This window comes from Dipodomys merriami, unplaced genomic scaffold (assembly GCF_024711535.1).
Source record: "Dipodomys merriami isolate MVZ:Mamm:240054 unplaced genomic scaffold, mDipMer1.0.p SCAF_4, whole genome shotgun sequence".
In the NCBI taxonomy this organism is placed as follows: Eukaryota; Metazoa; Chordata; class Mammalia; order Rodentia; family Heteromyidae; genus Dipodomys; species Dipodomys merriami.
The window spans coordinates 38,911,127-38,930,372 of NW_027205603.1; positions in this window are offsets into that span (position 1 = coordinate 38,911,127).

Here is a 19,246-nt window from a genome sequence, read left to right on the forward strand (position 1 = left end):
GTTACCCCCAGAAACCATTTCTTTCCAATAACTAGTACTCCAACTGAAGCCCTCTACTCATGTGCTATTTCTTTAGTGACCAAAGCAGTACCAACCCTGCAGGGGGATGTCCTAGAATGCTTTGTGAACAGCAATTCTGTGTTACTTATTAAGGGAATATGAAATTGTTTCAGCAACATTTTGGGATCTCCAAACGCTTGGGGAAAGTAGTCAAAAGTATATACTACACGTAAAACTCTTAAGATTTTAGTCTAGATACAAACTAGATGAAAACTGTAAAAAAATAAAATTAAGTATACAGATGCCAAAAACAGTTCATCTGATTACTGTGAAGTGATATGCCAAATCCTTAAAAGTATAAAAAGATGCTTTTTACAAATTTTCTTAAAATACAGAGATTGTAATTTATCATATTTAGCATCTTGTATATGAGCCTAAGAATTTTTTTTTTCAGGTATCTTCCTCCCCAGGTATTCTATGTTGATTTCTGCCATCACCCTGGTACCCTGCCTATGTCATTGTTCAGAGGTAGCCAAGGGTCTTTATGAATTTTAAAATATTGGGTTGACAAAAGTAATAAAAAGCACAAAGTACTAAAATTTTGTTAGGGCTTTTATCTTGTAGCTCCTAGAGAGAATTAGAAGTCAAAGCAGAGAGCAGGAAGAACTAGTCCTTCATGACATTATTGTGCCTCTAAACAGCCCTCCAGCCTAACTTAGATTTGTTTCTCAGCCTCATAAATTAGCCAATTGCCTTTACTGAGATAGGTTGCTACACGTTTTTAGCTATTTGCAACAATAACAACAAAAATCCTAACTGAGCCAGACACTATTGGCTCACACCTATAATACTAGTTTTTCAGGAGGTTGAGATCCAAGGATCAAGATACATAGCATCCTAGGCAGACAAATCAGGGAGAATCTTATTGCCAGTTATCCAGCAAAAAGCTGGAAATGGAGGCAGGGTTCAAGTGCTAGAGTTCCAGTCTTGAGTGTAAAAGCTATATGCAAATCCGGGCGCTGGTGGCTCACACCTATAATCTTAGCTACCCAGGAGGCTGAGATCTGAGAACTGCCATTCAAAGCCAGCCCCGGCAGGAAACTCCAGGAGACTCTTATCTTCAATAAGCCACTAGAAAACCAGAAGTGGCTCAAGCGGTAGAGCACTAGCCTTGAGCTGAAGAGCTGAGGGACAGTGCCCAGGCCCAGAATTCAAGCCCCATGACCAACAACAACAACAAAAAAAGCTAATATGTGCGCACAAGTACATGAGCTCAAGCCCAAGTACTGGCACTATATATTTTTTAATGAAAGTCATATATAAATGAAACTTATATACATATACATTAAATGATACATAAATCTAGAAAAAATATTTATTCCTATTGCACAACTAATCAAAGATAATAAAAAAAGAGGAAAAACACTCTAGCAAAAAACACAACTCAAGAAGCGCGCTGTCAGACATCAACTAAAGCATTGTAATTTACAAAGAACTCATCACCAGCCACCCAGGGCTCTGTGACAAGGAATAATTTTGCACCAGACATCATACTATTTCTCAGGTCCTGCCTCCAAGATTTCTTTAGATTATTATTTATTGTTTTTATTTTTGGTCTCTAAATAAAACTAGAGCTAAAGATTAGATGCAAATTTTTCTTTCATTCAGGGCCCAGATGGCAAACGGCGTGAAACTTAATTTCCAGTCTCTTGGTACAAATTTGAGGACTGTCAGCTCTTAGGATTTTAAGTAATTCAGTCAAGTGCAGATCTGGGAGTTGTGCTATCTTCAGTTTTGTTGTTGTTGTCTTGGTTTGTTTTTCACAATGGTAACATATCTTATTCAAGGGTTATCCTTGGAGGAAATCGGCAGGTGCTCTCCTGTTTCTGACAACGTGGATTTTTCCACAGACCCAGGTCTCCATGGATCTTACTTGGAGCAGCTGCAGCCCCTGAAGACTTGCATGATGGAGCTCAGTGAGCACTGGAGAGAATTTGGGGGATTGTGCCAAGAGTAGCTGCCTTGAGGGAAGTTTGACAATGGGAGAATGATGGTATGTGACAAAGGCAGACTGGGACAAAAAAGGAATTCAGGTTGTCCATAGTACCGGGAAAAGCTAACAGATTTGACTCCACACACAGTTTGATGGCGAGAAAGGGAATAGTAGTAGGCAAGGCTCTCATATTAGGTCCCAGAGATTACCCACCTTCTCCCCCTAACTGTTATGCACACCCTACACAATCTTCAGTACTGTGAACTGGGTGATGGTTTTTTCTGCCATCTTCAGGTCATGTGTGATGGCACAAAGAGCTGTAAGAAAGGAAGATTATCAATATGCATATAATCTAATGACCCCAAATCTTTAAAAGCTAGTTCTCTCTGCATGGTGGCAGAAGCAAGCAGGATTTAATCTGCAGGAGTGAAGACAGGGAGCTACATGTCAGGAAGTGTGAATGAGATCCAGGAGCTGACAGCAGGCCTCCGGCTAGCAATGAGCAAGAAAAGGGAAATCTTAGTCCTGTAACGATAAACAAATGAATTTTGCCAACAACAAGTATGAGTTTGGAAGTTGGGCCTTCAGAAAAGAAGAGCTCAGTCCTGCTTCCGTCACCTTGATTTGGGATTCATCCTGACCAGGAAATCCCACCCATTCCTTGATGGACTTTTGGTCTAAAGAACTATGGGATAATCAGTAATTGTTGTTTTAGGACTTTGAATTTATAATTATTTGTTATACAGTAATATTTGTCCAATTTATTTGTCCAATTAAAACAGTAAACAGAGAAAAGAATTTTATGCCTGGTGCCATTGGCTCACACCTTAATCCTAACTACTCAGGAAACTGAATAGGTCAAAACCAGTCTGGCAGAAGAGTTTGAGAGACTCCATCTCCAATTAACCAGCAAAACAACAGGCTGAAGGTGTGGCTCAAGTGACAAGAGTGCTACCTGTGTGTAAAAAAAAAAAGTTGAGGGGGGGGAGGAGGGAGATGGGAAGGGATGGGAAAGGGAAACAAAGGAGGAGGTAACAGTGCTTGATAAGGAAGGAAGGAAGGAAGGAAGGAAGGAAGGAAGGAAGGAAGGAAGGAAGGAAGGAAGGAAGGAAGGAAGGAAGAAGGAAGAAAGCAAGACTGAGTGTAAAGCACCCAGATGTCCCTTGCATTCCTGCCCCCAATTACACAGCCTAACTACTAACCAGTACTAACCAGCATTCTCCGCATGGTGGTGCGTTTGTTAGAACTTACGCACCTACTCTGACACACCATCATCTCCAAAGTCTATAGTTTACATTAGGAGTCACTCCTAATGTACATGTTATGAGTTTGAACAAATGTATATTGACATGTATGACCACTGGAGCACCATCCAGAACTGTTTCACTGCCATAAAAGTCCTCTATGAGCCAGGCACTGGATGCTCACACCTATAATCCTACTCAGGAGACTGACATCTGAGGATCATGGTTCAAAGCCAGTCTGGGCAGGAAAGACTTTGAGACTCTTATCTCCAATTAACCACCAGAAAACCGAAGTGGCACTGTGGCTCAAAGTGGTAGAGCGCTAGCCTTGAGCTGAAGGGCTGAAGGGACAGTGACCAGGCCCAGAGTTCAAGCCCCACAATCCAAAAAAGTCTTCTATGTTTCACCTCTTCACCTGTGTTCTCTCAAACCCTGGCAAGCACTATTTTTTTTTGGCCAGTCCTGGGGCTTGAACTCAGGCCCTGGACACTGTCCCTGAGCCTCTTTGTGCTCAAGACTAGTGTTCTACCTCTTGAGCCACAGAGCCACTTCCAGATATTTCTGAGTAGTCTCATGGACTTTCCTGCCCAGGCTGGCTTCAAACAGCAATCCTCAGATCTCAGCCTCCAGAGTAGCTAGGATTATAGGTCTGAATCACAGTTCCATTTTTCCCAGAATGTTATCTTGTTGGGATCATACAATTTCTTCTTTTTGTATTGGCATCTTTCACTTATTAATGTACATTTAAGTTTCCTCTATATATAGCTTCCAAAGCCTACTTACTCCTTTCTTTTTTTAAATTTTTTTTATTTTTATTTTTTTGCCAGTCCTGGGGCTTGAACTCAGGGCCTAAGTGCTATCCCTGAGCTTTTGTGCCTAAGGCTAGTACCCTACCACTTCAGCCACAGCTCCACTTCTAGCTTTTAGTGATTAATTGGAAATAAGAGTTTCACAGGTATTCTTGCCCAGGCTGGCTTCAAATCTTGATCCCTGGATCTCAGTCTTCTGAGTAGCTAGAATTACAGGCATGAGCCATCAGGGCCAGGCTGACACTTTTCTTTTGAGATCTAGACAATGTTTCATTTTCTAGTTGCACTATAGTTTGTCTATTCACCTATGGAAGGACATCTTGCTTGCTTCCAAGTTTTGGCCTTTATGAAGAAGATAGTTATTTTTAAAAAATCTGTGTACAGATTTATAGATCAAAGTGCTTTGGGGGACAAAATTTCTGAATTCTATAGTAAAAGTTGGTATGGTTTGTAAAAATCTACTAAACTGTGTTCTGAAGTAGCTGTGCCATTTTGTATTCAAACCAGCAATGAAGAATTCCTGTTTCTCCTCATCTTCACCAGCATTTGATATTGTCAATGTGCTGGATTTTGGCCACTGTATAGGGGTGTAATGGTGTCTCATTGTTATTTTAAATTTGCATTTCCCTAATGACACATGATGTGGATCATTGACTCATATGTTTATTTGCCATCTGTATATGTTGGTGAGGTGTGTTCAGATCCTTTGCCCATTTATTATTTGAGTTGTCTAATTGGGTTGTTGAGTTTTATGAGATCTATATATTTTGGAAAAAATGCTTATTATATATGCCTTTTGTAAATAGTCTGTAGCTTAACTTCTTATTCGCTTGACACTGTTTTTCACAGGGCAAACAATTTTCATTTTAACAAAGTCCAACTCATCAACTCTTTGGCTCATGGATTATGTCTTGGTACCATATGTAAAAGTTCATCACCCAACCCAAAGTCACCAAGACTTTTCTCCCCTATCATCTCCTATGACTTGGATAGATTTTGTGGTTCACATTTAGGTCTGTGGTCCATTTTGAGTTAATTTTTAATGAAGAATACAAAGTCTGTGTCTAGATTCATTTTTTTTGTATGTGGATAGCCAGTGATTCTGGCACCATTTGTTGAAAAACAAAAATTTTTCATTTTCCTACCAACTTTTATTGGAAGCTGTCTGCCAGTATGTTAATGCACATTTGTTTCTAACAATAATAATAAATCTCCATAGGACCTATGATACAAGCATTTCATATAAAGATCCAGCATTACTCTCACAACTGCTCTGTGAGCTGAATGAAGATTGTGGCCTTGTGTTGCAAATAGAAATGTTGACAGAGAAGCAGAAAGCTGTCTTGACTGCTACAACAGTCAAGAATTCCTATCTACCGCCTCTAACTGACATCCGCATCTAAGGATCGGTATGTGATGATGACTGTCTTCACTGTTATTCATAGAGCTATAAGCACAGCACACATGGATTCTCTTGGTCCTGCATTAAGAAAATGCCCAGGAGTCCATTTTTCAAAAATCATCTCTCATAAGACAAAATAAGGAAAAACCCTGAGTTAGCTGGTCACAGGAAAATGAAAGCCATTCTTTATCAAGAATGACATCTCATAGTTTCAGCTTCTGTACTATTATATATATATATATATATATATGTATACTACATATAGTATAATGTATCATGTACATATACCCTAACCTTGTTCAATGTCCTCCCTTAAACAGAAATACTAATATTTTTTTAAAAAAGCATTCTACATTGAGAGACTGAATGAGGTGAATAAAAATATTGAGTGCATATCTATTGTTCGTATTTTTTCTGAAAATAATTATTCCAAAAAATTAAAAAACAATTGTGGGATGTCAAGGATTTGGAAAGACTTCAGGCCAAAGCAAACCAATTTCAACGCACAAATTCAAACAGAGCTTAATTATCCCTTATCCAAAATGCTTACAGACCTGTTTGGGGCTCAGATTTCATCAACATTGTTTATTATACAAATATGTCATTAAATATCTTAGGGATAGAACACAAGTCTAACCATGTTTCCTATGTACCTTGTACATATAGCTTGGAGGTAATTTTATATTTTTGTGTGTCTGTGTTGTTACTGCCACCTTTCACATGAGGTCAGGTGTGAGATTTTCCACCTGTGATATCATTGCACAAAGGTTTCACATCTTGGAATATTTCAGACTTCTGGATTACAAATGTTTAACCCTGTATTACTTTTCCTAACTGAAGACTTATTTTATGCTTATTTTTTAGTGCTTTCATTTTTATTACTTTGCTTGCATGTAGCTAGAGGGGGAAAAAAACTGCATGACTCCCCAGAAAATGACTTGTGACTTGTGAGACTACAAACGTGTGTGTGTGTGTGTGTGTGTGTGTGTGTGTGTGTGTGTCCACGTGCATGTGTGCCATTCCTTAGGCTTGATCTCAGGGCCTAAGCACTGTCTCTCAGCTTTTTTGCTCAAGGCTAGTAATGCTCTACGAGTTGTGGTTAATTGAAGCTAAGAGTCTCAAGGATTTTAGTGCCTTGCACTGGCTTCAAACTGCAATCCTCAGATCTCAGCCTCCTGATTAGCTAGAATAGCATGAGCCACCAATACCCAACCCCTACTATTGTTTTTTAAATGAATTTTTTGGAGACAGGTCAGATCATGGGGCTTGAACTTAGGGCCTGGGAGCTATCCTTAAGCCTTTCTGCTCAAGGCAAACATTCTACCACTTTAAGCCATAGTGCCACTTCCAGTTTTCTAATGGTTAATTGGAGGTAAGAGTCTCACAGAACTTTCCTGCCAGGGCTGGCAGGGGATTCTCAGATCTCTGACTCCTGAGTCACTCAGATTACAGGCATGAGCCACCATGCCTGTCTGAATTTTAAACTAAAATACAACTAAAATTTTCAGCTTAATAAGTAGTTCTATGTCACTCAACAACTGGAATACATTCAGAGAAATGTATCAATAGGTGATTATTATTTTGAGTACTTTTGAGTACTTACATAAACCTACAGGGTATAGCTTTTCACATACCTAGACTATATCCCACAGCCTATTTCTCTTAGGCTACAATTCTGTGCATGATGTTATTTTACTGAAGGCTGGGCCATCTAAGTCTAAAAATACTTTGACCTTGTTTCCTGTGAATTAACATATCCTATGTGAGAATATGGTCATTGCAGTGTGCCCCACTTATAACAAGGAATACCTCCATTTTTCTAAATCAGTGTTGGCTCAAGTATGCCCTGAAGAAAGTTTATTGCACAACCTATTAATTAATGAGTGTTACATAATAAGGCAGTTATAATGGTCAGGTAAGTTTTGAGACTACAGTGTGAACAGAGTTGAACAGATTTAGGATATAGTACACCTTTAACATTTTCCCCCATTCTGCTCTTGGGATCTGAAGTCATAATCTCACACTTGCTAGGCAGACACCTTAACACTTGAACCATGCCCCCTGCATATATGATAGCTTCTAATTTTGAAACGTTCCAAAAGGTATACAATACACTGCTGTCCAGAATCTATGACAGTGGTTTTGGTACACTATACCCCTGGGAAACATGTTTCCTTGAGGATAGTCAGACAAAAGTGCTGCTCGCAGAATGATCACTCTTTGGTCATGCAGGTATTTTTGAACCAAATCATATTATCCTAGATTCAGTCACATAAGCTATAGTTGATGCTTGGGGCACCACAGACCCTTTAAAACAAATTCTGGGGGCACAGAAATGGAGGAAAAAAGGGTGAATGAATCCAGCAGTGGTACTCACTAGACATTGTGTTGAAAATGAACTGTACCACTTGTGGGTGGGGACAGGAGGGAACAACTGGGCGAGAGTAAGGGAAGGGGTGACATTTTCCACTTATGTAACACTAACTCCTCTATCATAACCCTTTTAGAATAACAACTAAAAGTGGAAATTAGAAAATTAAACACCAATTTTCAATCTTTATCAAGCCCACTGAGTCAAAACTTCCAAAGGTAGGATACGGCATCTTTAAGAAACTTCCACCAAAGGGTGTGATGATAGATGATGTTGACAGAAACCACTGTGGAACATCCTAGAAGCACCATTTATTCTGGATTTTGACAGGTGATTTGACATAGAGCTTCCACTTCACGATCGATTGACCCTTATCCACTCATCCCTGAGGTCTTCACACACATAGCAGTCCATAAAGAGCCACAGGTATAAAGCTGCTCCAACCACATCAAGACCCCTGTGAAGTTTAACCAGAATCTTGTAGAACGCCTAGCATTCATTTGATAAATAAGGCGTTTTGTTTTTTAATGAATGGCATTTCTAACTTAGTGAACTTGTTGTTGATTATGCTATAGTTTACCTCATCTACTATTGGAATTCTGATAGAGAAGCAAGATGAGTTCTATACATTTTCCCCACTACAACATTTTGTTTTACCTAAAGTTTAGAATTTAGCCAGAACCATACCTGCAATTGGACTGATTCACTGCTCATCTCTGTAGTCTTTGCAACTTATTGACAAATTGCCCATTTATATTAGTTTCCTGTGACTGCTGTAGCAAATTGCTATGAAGTGGCTTTAAATATATACCTGCATTATATTATTTTCCATTGAATTTGTAATATGAAAATGTTTCATTGGGATATTTCCAAAAATATATACAGTGTACTTCAAATTCACTTCCCTCACTACATTCCCATTTCTCCTCTCCTGCTTCTCCATTTTTCATAGGGTTTAGTGAGTTTCATTATGTTATATGCATATAAATATAGATAAAGATACAGGTATATAGATATGTGTGTATATATAAAGTCCTTCTATCCTCTTCACTCCTAACTGTTCCCTCCTTTCTTTGTCCTTCCCTTCTGTTGTCTCCTAGACAGTCTCCTTTCTACATTCCTGACCCTTTACCATTAGTATCATCATCATCATCATCATCATCATCATCATCATCATCATCATTATTTTAGGTTTACAGTCACAAAGAAGAGAGAACATGTGACATTTGAACTTGCTTTATCTTGTTCAACATTATGATCTCCAATTCTATTCATTTTCCTACAAATAACATAATTTCATTTTTCCATATGACTGATAATAGTCTATTATATGCCATCATATACATGTTAGTATATAAAATGACATTTTCTTTAACCATTCATCAGTGTGAGGCCCCTGTACTGATTCCACAGTTTGCCTATTGTTACCTGAGTTACAATGAATGTAGGTGCGGAGGTCTCCCTTAGGATATATACCCAATAGTGGTATGATAGATCTATTTTTTGCTTTATTGAGAAACTTCTATACTGAAAATCAATTTTCTATTTTTGCTATATTGAGAAACACCCATACTGATTTCCATGGTTTACAGTCCCACCAACAGTGCATTTCCCACATCCTTGCTAGTTTTGTTCTTGTTTGTTTTCTTGAGGATTGCTGTTCTGCTTGGGACAGATGGAATCCCAGTATAGTTTTGATTTGCATTCCTTTTATGACTAAGGATGATGAGTGTTTCCTCATATATTTATTAGCCATTTGTATTTTCTCTATTATCTGTATAATTTGTATGCTTACTTATTAATTGGGTTATTTATTCTTCTTGCTCTTTAAGTTTTTAGCTCTTTGGATATTCTAAATATTAATCTTTTTTTTTAATCGGGTGCTGTCCCTGAGCTCTTCAGCTCAAGGCAAGTGCTCTACCACTTGAGGCACAGTGCCACTTCTGGTTTTCTGGTGGTTTATTGGAGATAAGGGTTTCACAGACTTTCCTGCTGCGGCAGGCTTTGAACTGTGATCCTCAGATCTCAGCCTCCTGAGTAGCTAGGATCACAGGCATGAGCTACCGGCACCCAGCTTCTAAATATTAATCTTGTTTATGCATTGAATTTTCTTCTATTATTTGGGTTGTTTATTGATTCTGATTACTGTGTACACCTTTTTTTTTTTGGAAAACTGAGGATTGAAAGGGCCTTGAACTTGCCAGCAAATGCTCATCCACTGAACTAAATCCCCAACCCCTGACTATTGTTTCTTTTCATGTGCATAAATTTTTTACTTGATACAATGCCATTTGCCCATTCCTACTCTCATTTTCTAAGCAAATTGAGTTTTATTTATAAATTACTTGTGCTTATATTTCTAGTTTTCCCTATGCAAAAAAAACCCCATAAATTTATTCTTTTATATTTCTAGATGGCAGAAATCTAAAATCATGGTATCAGAAGACCTATGTCATCTTCTGTAGGCTTCAGGAAAAATTTACTATGGAGACATTTTCAGATTTTAGGGCACTTGCATTGCTTGGCTTGTGGCCTCTTATCACTTCAAATCTCTTGCTTACCCCATCACATCTGTACTGCTAACTGATTTTCCTTATTTACAAAGACTCCATGATCAAACTCACTCCAAGATAATTTTCCATCTCAGAATTTTCAGCCCTCTCCTTTTTTTAATGTACTGATGTATGCATAAACTTCAAGGACTCATGCTGGGAAAGTGGCTCAGTGCTTGCCTTGCATGCATGAGGCCCTGGGTTCCATTCCTCACCACCACATAAGCAGAAAAAGCTGGAAGTGGCACTGTGGCTCAAAGTGGTAGAGCGCTCGCCTTGAGCTGAAGAGCTGAGGGACAGTGCCCAGGCCCAGAGTTCAGGTCCCACGACCGAAAATAAATAAAATAAAATAAAATAAAATAAATTTCAAGGACTATGATGTAAACATCTTTAGGGAAACACTGTCCAGCATAAGTATACATATGTAAACACACACACACACACACACACACATTGACATTTAGAGTGGTTAAAAGCTCCACAACTCACATGAATGTTATGGAGGATGTTGAGGATAAAAAGATCAAGTCCCCAATTTTAAATTTATTATCTAATAAGTAAATAGGATAAATTCATAATTTTAGTTCAAGGATTCACACAGAACAATATGGTTCTCAGAGCCAAATACAAGAAGTTAAGTAGGACACTAAATTCAGAAAGTGCCAAAAGTTAAAGTTGTCATGGCAACATGAACTCAGAAACACAGAAAAACCTGTTCATCAAAAGTATACTCTTCACAGCTTTGCAAAATATGATCTGCTGAAAGAGCAGCTTTCATTCAATAATCCGTAGCCCTTTACAACTATGCATTAGCTCTTATTCAGTGGCTATGAAACAAAAGATAGCTTGGCTAGCCAAACTCAGTTTCATTAATATTTATTGATTGATTGTGCCATTTCTCAGGCTTGAACTTAGGGCCTTGAGTTCATACTCTCACTCTGCTTTCTTATTCATGGCTGGCATTCTACCACTTCAGTCATGTTTGTAACCCAGCCTTTTTTCTAGCTTATCAGGGATAGACCCTTGTGAACTTTTCTATGGAGGCTGGCTTCAAGCTGCAATCCTCAGAACTCCTGACTAGCTAAGATTATAAGGAAAAGCTCTGGCACCCAGCTTTATTAATATTTAGACATCATTTACTATATGAAGTGAATAGGACATGGAGCTAAGTTCTGAAAAAGCACAGAGATGATTAAGACACCATTCCTGATCCCAAGGAACTTTTCATCCAGAACTAAAAGCATGTAAGCCTGCAGATAATGGTTGGAAAAATCTACTAAGCGGAAAGTACACTGCTTGGTAGAAGCCCAAGATAAAAGCTTCAAACCTTTGGGGGAAGGTGAAAGACCTTTTTTTTTTTTTTAATCGGTTGTGGGGCTTGAACTCTGGGCCTGCTTGCTGTCCCTCAGCTCTTCAGCTCAAGGCTGAGCTCTACCACTTGAGTCACAGCACTTCCTGCTTTCTGATGGTTCATTGGAGATTAGAGTCTCACAAACTTTCCTGCCCTGGCTGTCTTTGAACCACAGTCCTCAGATCTCAGCTTCCTGAGTAGCTAGGATTACAGACGTGAGCCACCAGCACCAGGTTTGAAAGATCTTTGAATCCGACAGCACTTGAAATGGTCTTTAAGGATGAGTGAGATATCTGCAAGAATATAGTATGTCAGGAACATCCTAATAAAAGCTCAAAAGCAGGGAGTATAAGGGAGTATATAACAAAGCAGGGAGTATAAGGAACAATAAAAGTTTGGCAGAAACTAACACCTGCACTTGAAGGCAAAGATGAGGAAGGGAGGGAGGAGGGAAAGGAGGAAGTGGAGGAGAAGGTGGGAGGAGAAGGAGGAAGAAGAAGGAGGAAGAGTAGGAAGAAGTAGGAGGAAGGAGAAGGAGGAGGGGAATGTGAAGGGAAGGGAAGGAAAGAGGGGGAAAGGGAGGGAAGATAAGAAAGATTAACAAGGGATGACCTTAATCAAGGTATATTTTGTGTGTGTGTAAATAATCACAATGAAGAATGAGAGGAGAAAAAGGAGAGGGAAGATGAGAGAAATGGAGGGAGGGGAGGAGAGGAGGTGAGAGGAGAAGTAATACAGGAAGTGAATTTAATCAAAGTGCATTGCATACATGTATGGAAATATCACAATAAAGCAATTTTGCACAATTAATTTACTGTTTAAAAATTAAAAACAAAAAATATGACCTAAATTCTTGCTTCTTAGCATGATTCACCATCCTCTTCTCTTTCCAAGTATGTCTCATTAATGCCCCCACCCTACTCTACTCTTCCAAATTTCCTTTTCAGCTCCTCTGCTCATTTAAATGGCTTTGGAAGTTCTCCTGGAATGGGAGGTGGTGTTCCACACCCACAGTCCCAGCTACTCAGGAGGCTAAGACACACAGATTTCTTGAGCTCAGGAGTTCAAGGTCAACCTAAGTAACATAGATAAACCCCATCTCTAAAATAAAGAAATTTGCTTCAGTTTTCTACAAATGATTAACCAATTTTGCCAGCACTATTGACTGAAGAGGCTGTCTTTCTTCCATTCTATTTTTTTAGCTCCCTTATCGAAGATTAGATGGCTATAGGTCTGTGGGTTCATTTCTGGGTTTTCAATTCTATTTCATTGGTCCTGAGTTCTGTTCTTGTGCCAGTACCAAGCTGTTTTGATTACTATGGCTTTGTAGTAGAGTTTGAAATTTGGTATTTATTTTTCTCCAGCACTGTTCTTTCTGTTAAGGATCGTTTTTGCTATTCGGGGTCTTTTATTGTTCCATATGAATTTTTGGGTTGCCTCTTCTATTTCTTTGAAGAATGAAGTGGAAATATTGATAGGTATCTCATTGAATTTGTAGATAGCCTTGGGAAGTATTGCCATTTTCACGATGCTGATCCTTCCAATCCAGGAACATGGGAGGTTTTTCCACTTGAAAGACTTACAGAGAAACTTCTCTGAAGAGGAAAGAAGAATGGCCAATAGACACATGAAGAAATGCTCAACCTCCCTAGCCATAAAAGAAATGCAAATCAAAACAACATAGAGATACCACGTCACCCCAGTTAGAATGGCTATAATCAAAAACTTTAACAACAACAGATGCTGGAGGGGATGTGGGCAGAAGGGAACCTTACTGCATTGTTGGTGGGATTGCATGAAGCTGCAGAGCTTCTGCATGGCAAAGGACATAGCTAGCAAGATCAATAGAAAGCCCACAGACTGGGAAAAGATCTTCATGAGCCATACAATGGACAAGGGTCTCATATCTAAAATATACCTGGAACTCAAAAAACTAAATCCCCCAACAACAAATCCTCAAAGAAACTACTGCCCAATAAATAAGTGGGCTAAAGACTTAAAGAGAGACTTCTCTCAAGAGGAAATAAGAATGGCCAATAGACACATGAAGAAATGCTCAACCTCTAGCCATAAAAGAAATGTGAATCAAAACAACATTGAAATACCACCTCACCCCAGTTAGAAAGGCTATAATCAAGAACTCTAATAATAACAGATGCTAGAAGGGAATGTGGACAGAAGGGAACCCTACTGCATTGTTGGTGGAAGTGTAAACTTGTTCAACCACTTTGGATAGTAGTATGGAGGTTCCTCAAAAGACTCCACATAGAGCTCCCTTATGACCCACCAATCCCACTTTTGGGCAGTTACCCAAATGTTCACAAACAAGATCACACTAAAGCTACCAGAACGACTATGTTTATTGCAGCATTATTTACCATAGCTAAGATATGGAACCAACCCAGATGCCCCTCAGTAGATGAATGATGGATCAAGAAAATGTGGTATATATACACAATGGGATTCTATGCCTCCATCAGAAAGAATGACATTGCCCCATTTGTTAGGAAATGAAAGACTTGGAAAAATATATATATTAAGTGAAGTAAGCCAGGCCCAAAGAAACATAGGTCCCATGTTTTCCCTTATTTGCAATGACTAGTATATGTCTCAGTCAAGCAGAAACAGTCAATAAGTTGATGTTAGGCAAAATGAACCCCAAGATAAGGACTCAAATGGTTTTTCTTTCTTGCTATTGTTTCTAACATATTTGTAAGATGATTTTTTTGTTGCTTTGTATGTCCCTCCCCCACTGTATAACCCCTGTTTTCACTGTATTTGATGTCGGTATAATTTGTGGAGAGGAAGGGAAAAAAACAAATTGTTTAAATAAGGATACAGGTGGACCCATTGCAACAATGAGATGTACAAGACATTATGTTGAAAAACAAACTTTATAACTTTGGGGGGGGAGGGATAGGAGGTCAAGGATGGGAAGGGGAAACAAAGGAGGAGCCAATAATGCTTGATAAGAAATGTACTCATCACCTTGCTCATGTAATTGTAACCCCTCTGTATGGTATTTTCACAATAAAAAAAAACTTATTAATTAAAAAGAAAAGAAATTTGCCTGTTTGTTATCAGGAAGATCCTAGTACTCTCAGGGAAATACCAGCAGTAGGATTTTCCAAAGCATATAGAAACCCCACTCCCTGGGGCTCCCCATCCCTCTTCCTAGGGTTGCAGCCTCTGCTGCTGCTCTTCTCCCTGTCTGACCAAGGTCCTTTCTCCACACTACTCCGAGGCAGCTATGTGATCCTTTGGAAAAGCAAATTACTCCTCCACTGAAAACCCCAAAGCCATTCTAATGACAGCAAAGTCTTTTCTGGTCTACATGTTTTCACGGGGCCAGACTCAGCCCTCTTTAGCCAAGGAATGTACTGGCTGCATCTGCTCCAACCACACACTGAGACTCCCGCTTAACTGTCATTGCTAGGCATCCTGTGAGTAAGGCCTTTTCAAGGCCTCTGACTCACACTTACAATGCCACTAATTACCTGGTGTGGTAATACACACTTGTAATCCCAACACTCAGGAGGCTCAAGCAGGAAGACTGCAAGTTCAAGGGTAGCCTGGGCTATATATCCCCTGTCTCAAAAGCAAAACAAAACAAAAAAAACCTCATCCTCTTCCCCAGCTTTGTCTTTCTCTTTGGCATTGATCACCATCTAATATGCTCAAATTAGATTGTTTAGTATCTGTCTCTACCCACTAAATTCTGAGTGCCCTGAAGACAAGACTTTATCCTTTTTTTTTTTTGCTCATGAAACAGTGACAAGAATAGTACAACGCAATTTCTCAATGCAACTTGTTGAATGAATAAACTCAAAACAATAATCAAAACTTTCTGTTTTACCCTTGACACTATTATTAGAGAAGCTGGGCACTGGTGGCTCAGGCCTGTAATCTTAGCTCCTCGGGAGGCTGAGATCTGAAGATCCCCATTCAAAGCTAGTCCAGGCAGGACATGAGACTCCTAATTCTAATTAACTACCAAAAAAAAAAAAAAAAAAGTGCCGTGGCTCAAAGTGATAGAGCACAAGCCTTGAGCAAAAAAAATCCTCAGGGACAGCACCCACGCCCCAGGACACACGCGCAAATGCACACGCGGGCACACACACACACACACACACACACACACACACTGCATAATACTCAATATACCCAATACAGCCACTACAGTACAGAAGTGTGCATCCCTTTTTATAAGCAGCAGAGCCATGCACTTGTTTGTAACATCACTAAGAACACATCTACAGCACCACACACACACACACACACACACACACACACACACAGATTCTCAGATAGAGAAATAAAGGGGAACACAGAACAACCTGGAAGAAAAAAGAGATGGTGTTGTATGCTAATGGAAAATGGCTAGCTTATACCAAGAAAATGTGGTTTCTAATAAGCCTTTCTTGCAAGTCTTAGCATCTTATAAAGGCTTTGATCAAGAGTTCCAGATAGGGGCTAGGAAGGTGGCTCAGTGGTACTGTGCTTGCCTCGCTCCATGCACTAGGCCCTGGATTTGATTCCTCAGGACCACATACACAGAAAAAGCCAGAAGTGGCGCTGTGGCTCAAGTGGTAGAGCGAGCGCTAGCCTTGAGCTGAAGAGCTGAGGGACAGCGCCCAGGCCCCAGACAGACAGACAGAGAGGTAGACAGATATAGCTACTCAGGAGGCTGAGATCTGAGGATCGCGGTTCAAAGCCAGCTCGGGCAGGAAAGACCGTGAGACTCCTATCTCCAATAAACCACCAGAAAACCGGAAGTGGCGCTGTAGCTCAAGTGGTAGAGTGCTCGCCTTGAGCTGGAGAGCTGAGGGACAGCGCCCAGGCCCAGAGTTCAAGCCCCACGACCGACAAAAAAAAAAAAAAAAAACTTTAAAAGAAAAAAGATGATTACAAAGGGAGGAAGGAAGGAACGAACGAACGAACGAAGGAAGGAAGGAAGAAAGAAAGAAGGAAGGAAGGAAGATGAAGGAATTTCCCCCTTCTTTATGTATATAATATAAAATTTATATCTATATTTCTTTTTTAATCAGCTTATAGCGCCCCTGGGATCCCAGGGACGGTCATTAAGGAAACAATCACAGCCGTCGACAGCTCTGAAAGTTGTGACTTTGGGATGTACACCTTGTGGCCTTGGACTGGAATCCACACCACCCACCCCGTAGAGGAAGTCGGCTCCGGAAGATCCCTGCGGGACGGTCCCTGCGAAGCTCGTGCGGAAACAAAGCTTGTCCGGGCAGGCCCGCGGGGAAGCACGGCGCCGGTGAGAGGACCGGGCGCTGCGGGGCCGGCGGGGCTGGAGCCGCCAGAAGGCGACGCCTCGGAAACACGCTGGAGTAGACAGATGGGGCTGCGCGGTGCCCCAGGCAGACAGAGCGGCTCTGCGGACGGCGGCGCGGCACGCAGCCCCGGCCTTCCCCTCCCTGACAAAGGCCGGCCCCAGGGCGCCCCGCTTCAAGCCTGCAGTCCCTTGATCTCCCGCACCGAGGAAGAATCGCAGGGAAGCGGCGTCCCCGGAGAGGCCCCTTTTCAAGGCTGCCCGGTGGTGCCGAGAAAGCCAACACCTGAACCTGCTTCCCACACGCACCCCCCCAGGGCCGGCCGAGGAGGGGAGCCTGCCACAGTTGGGAAGGGCTTGACGTTCACGCCCTGCCCACTGGGCTCCCCGGGAATCTCAAGAGTTTTATTCCTCATGTCAGTGAGGGTCACCCCGTTTTGAAAATGCGGTCCGAGGTGTGAACTTTAAATACTCCGAGATGAACGCACAAAATTGTTTCCTGAAGCGTTGTTATTACAGCAACAACAACAACAATAATGGGGGGAGGAATCCACCAATAGAACATTAGGTCATAATCCTGCCAAGGAGGGATCTGTAGCTTATAAAATCACACATTAAAACATGTCCATAGTAGAGTTGTTAAAATGTTGTCTTCAGACTTCAGAGGAGGGTGGTGAGAGAAAATGAAGTTCGCAAAGCACTATCAATTTTGTATGATCTCATTTGGGCTTTGTTTTATTAATCCAAATGTTTAGGTTTTTGAGTGGGGCAGTACTGAGGTTTGAACGCAGGACTTTGAGCCAGCTGGCTTGTTTGGTGCTTACCACTTGAGTCATGCTTGCAGCAAAACTTTATGCGGGGGTGGAATCTTGCTATTCTCTGGATCTGAGCCTCTTAGTGACTACAATACAGGTGTGAACCACAGGCACGTGGCTTCATTTCCTTTTTCATATATTCCAGTATACTAGCTTGTAATAAACATCTCATATTTATACAAACAAAATTATGGTGTGTGTGCGTGTGTGTGTGTGTGTGTGTGTGTGTGTGTGTGTGTAATTAAGTTCTCCAAGCTTCAGGCCTAATGAAATCCAAAGTAATAAATGATACAGTAATGATAATTAATTTGTTATTAATTACATCTCTAGGACAGTATAACAGTGTGCCTTTGACACTTTATAAGAAATACATGACCCTAAAATTAGAAAAACGAGGTCATTTACAGAAAAATAATTTCTTTGCTTCTGAGTAAAAACACCTTCAATTGTCTATTAACTCCAATTACTCACTCCAATGACTGAATGAAAATGTGGCCAAAGTATCGGATATAATACACACTCAATGGAAAACTGGGGACTACAGAGAAGCAGTCTCCTTCCCCAAATATTCCCTTGTTACTCTACTATTCCTTCCCAATGATAGTTGCAGCAGATTATATAAATGACCAAGATGTGGGAGGGGAAAGAAGGAGGGTGATAAAATGAATCTAGGTGTATGCCTAGACAGGAATCCTCCTATTTTTCACTTCCCACAGTAACTAATATGGCAGGCATGTCCACCACACCCAGCTTCTTTGGTTAAGATGAAATCTTTTCATTATTTGTTTACTGTTATTGTAAAGGTGATATACAAAGGGGTTACAGTTATATAATCCAGATAAAGACTACATTTCTTTTTGGACAATGTCACCCCTTCCCTTGCTTTCTCCCAGCTTTTCCCTCCTATCCCAATCCACGAAGTGTATAGTTCATTTTCAACAATGTCTAGTGAGTACCACTGCTGCATTTGTTCCCCCTTGATATGAAATTTCAAGAACTTTTCTGCCAAGGACTGGTCTGGAACCTCAATTCGATCAGTCTCATCCTCCCACAGAGCTAAGACTGCAGGTACCATAACACCATAACCCTGGCTATTGGTTGAGATCTCACAAACATTTCTGCAAAGACTGGCCTTGAAACACACTATCCCTGTCTCAGACTGTGAAGAATTAAGATTACAGACATGAGCCACCAACACCAGAAGTTCCCAGATTTTCTAAGATTATTTCTGACAACACTCACTGAGACCAAAACACAGACCAGGGTATACAAGGCTGTATCTTTAGACCTGATTCATTACAACATACCATGTCAGGAAAACATTAAGGTTAATAAGGAAAATTAAATTTCCAGTCTGCCTCGGTTAAAAGACCTGAGAAATCACTTCAAAGTTCTAGCTGGCTACTCTATGTTTAG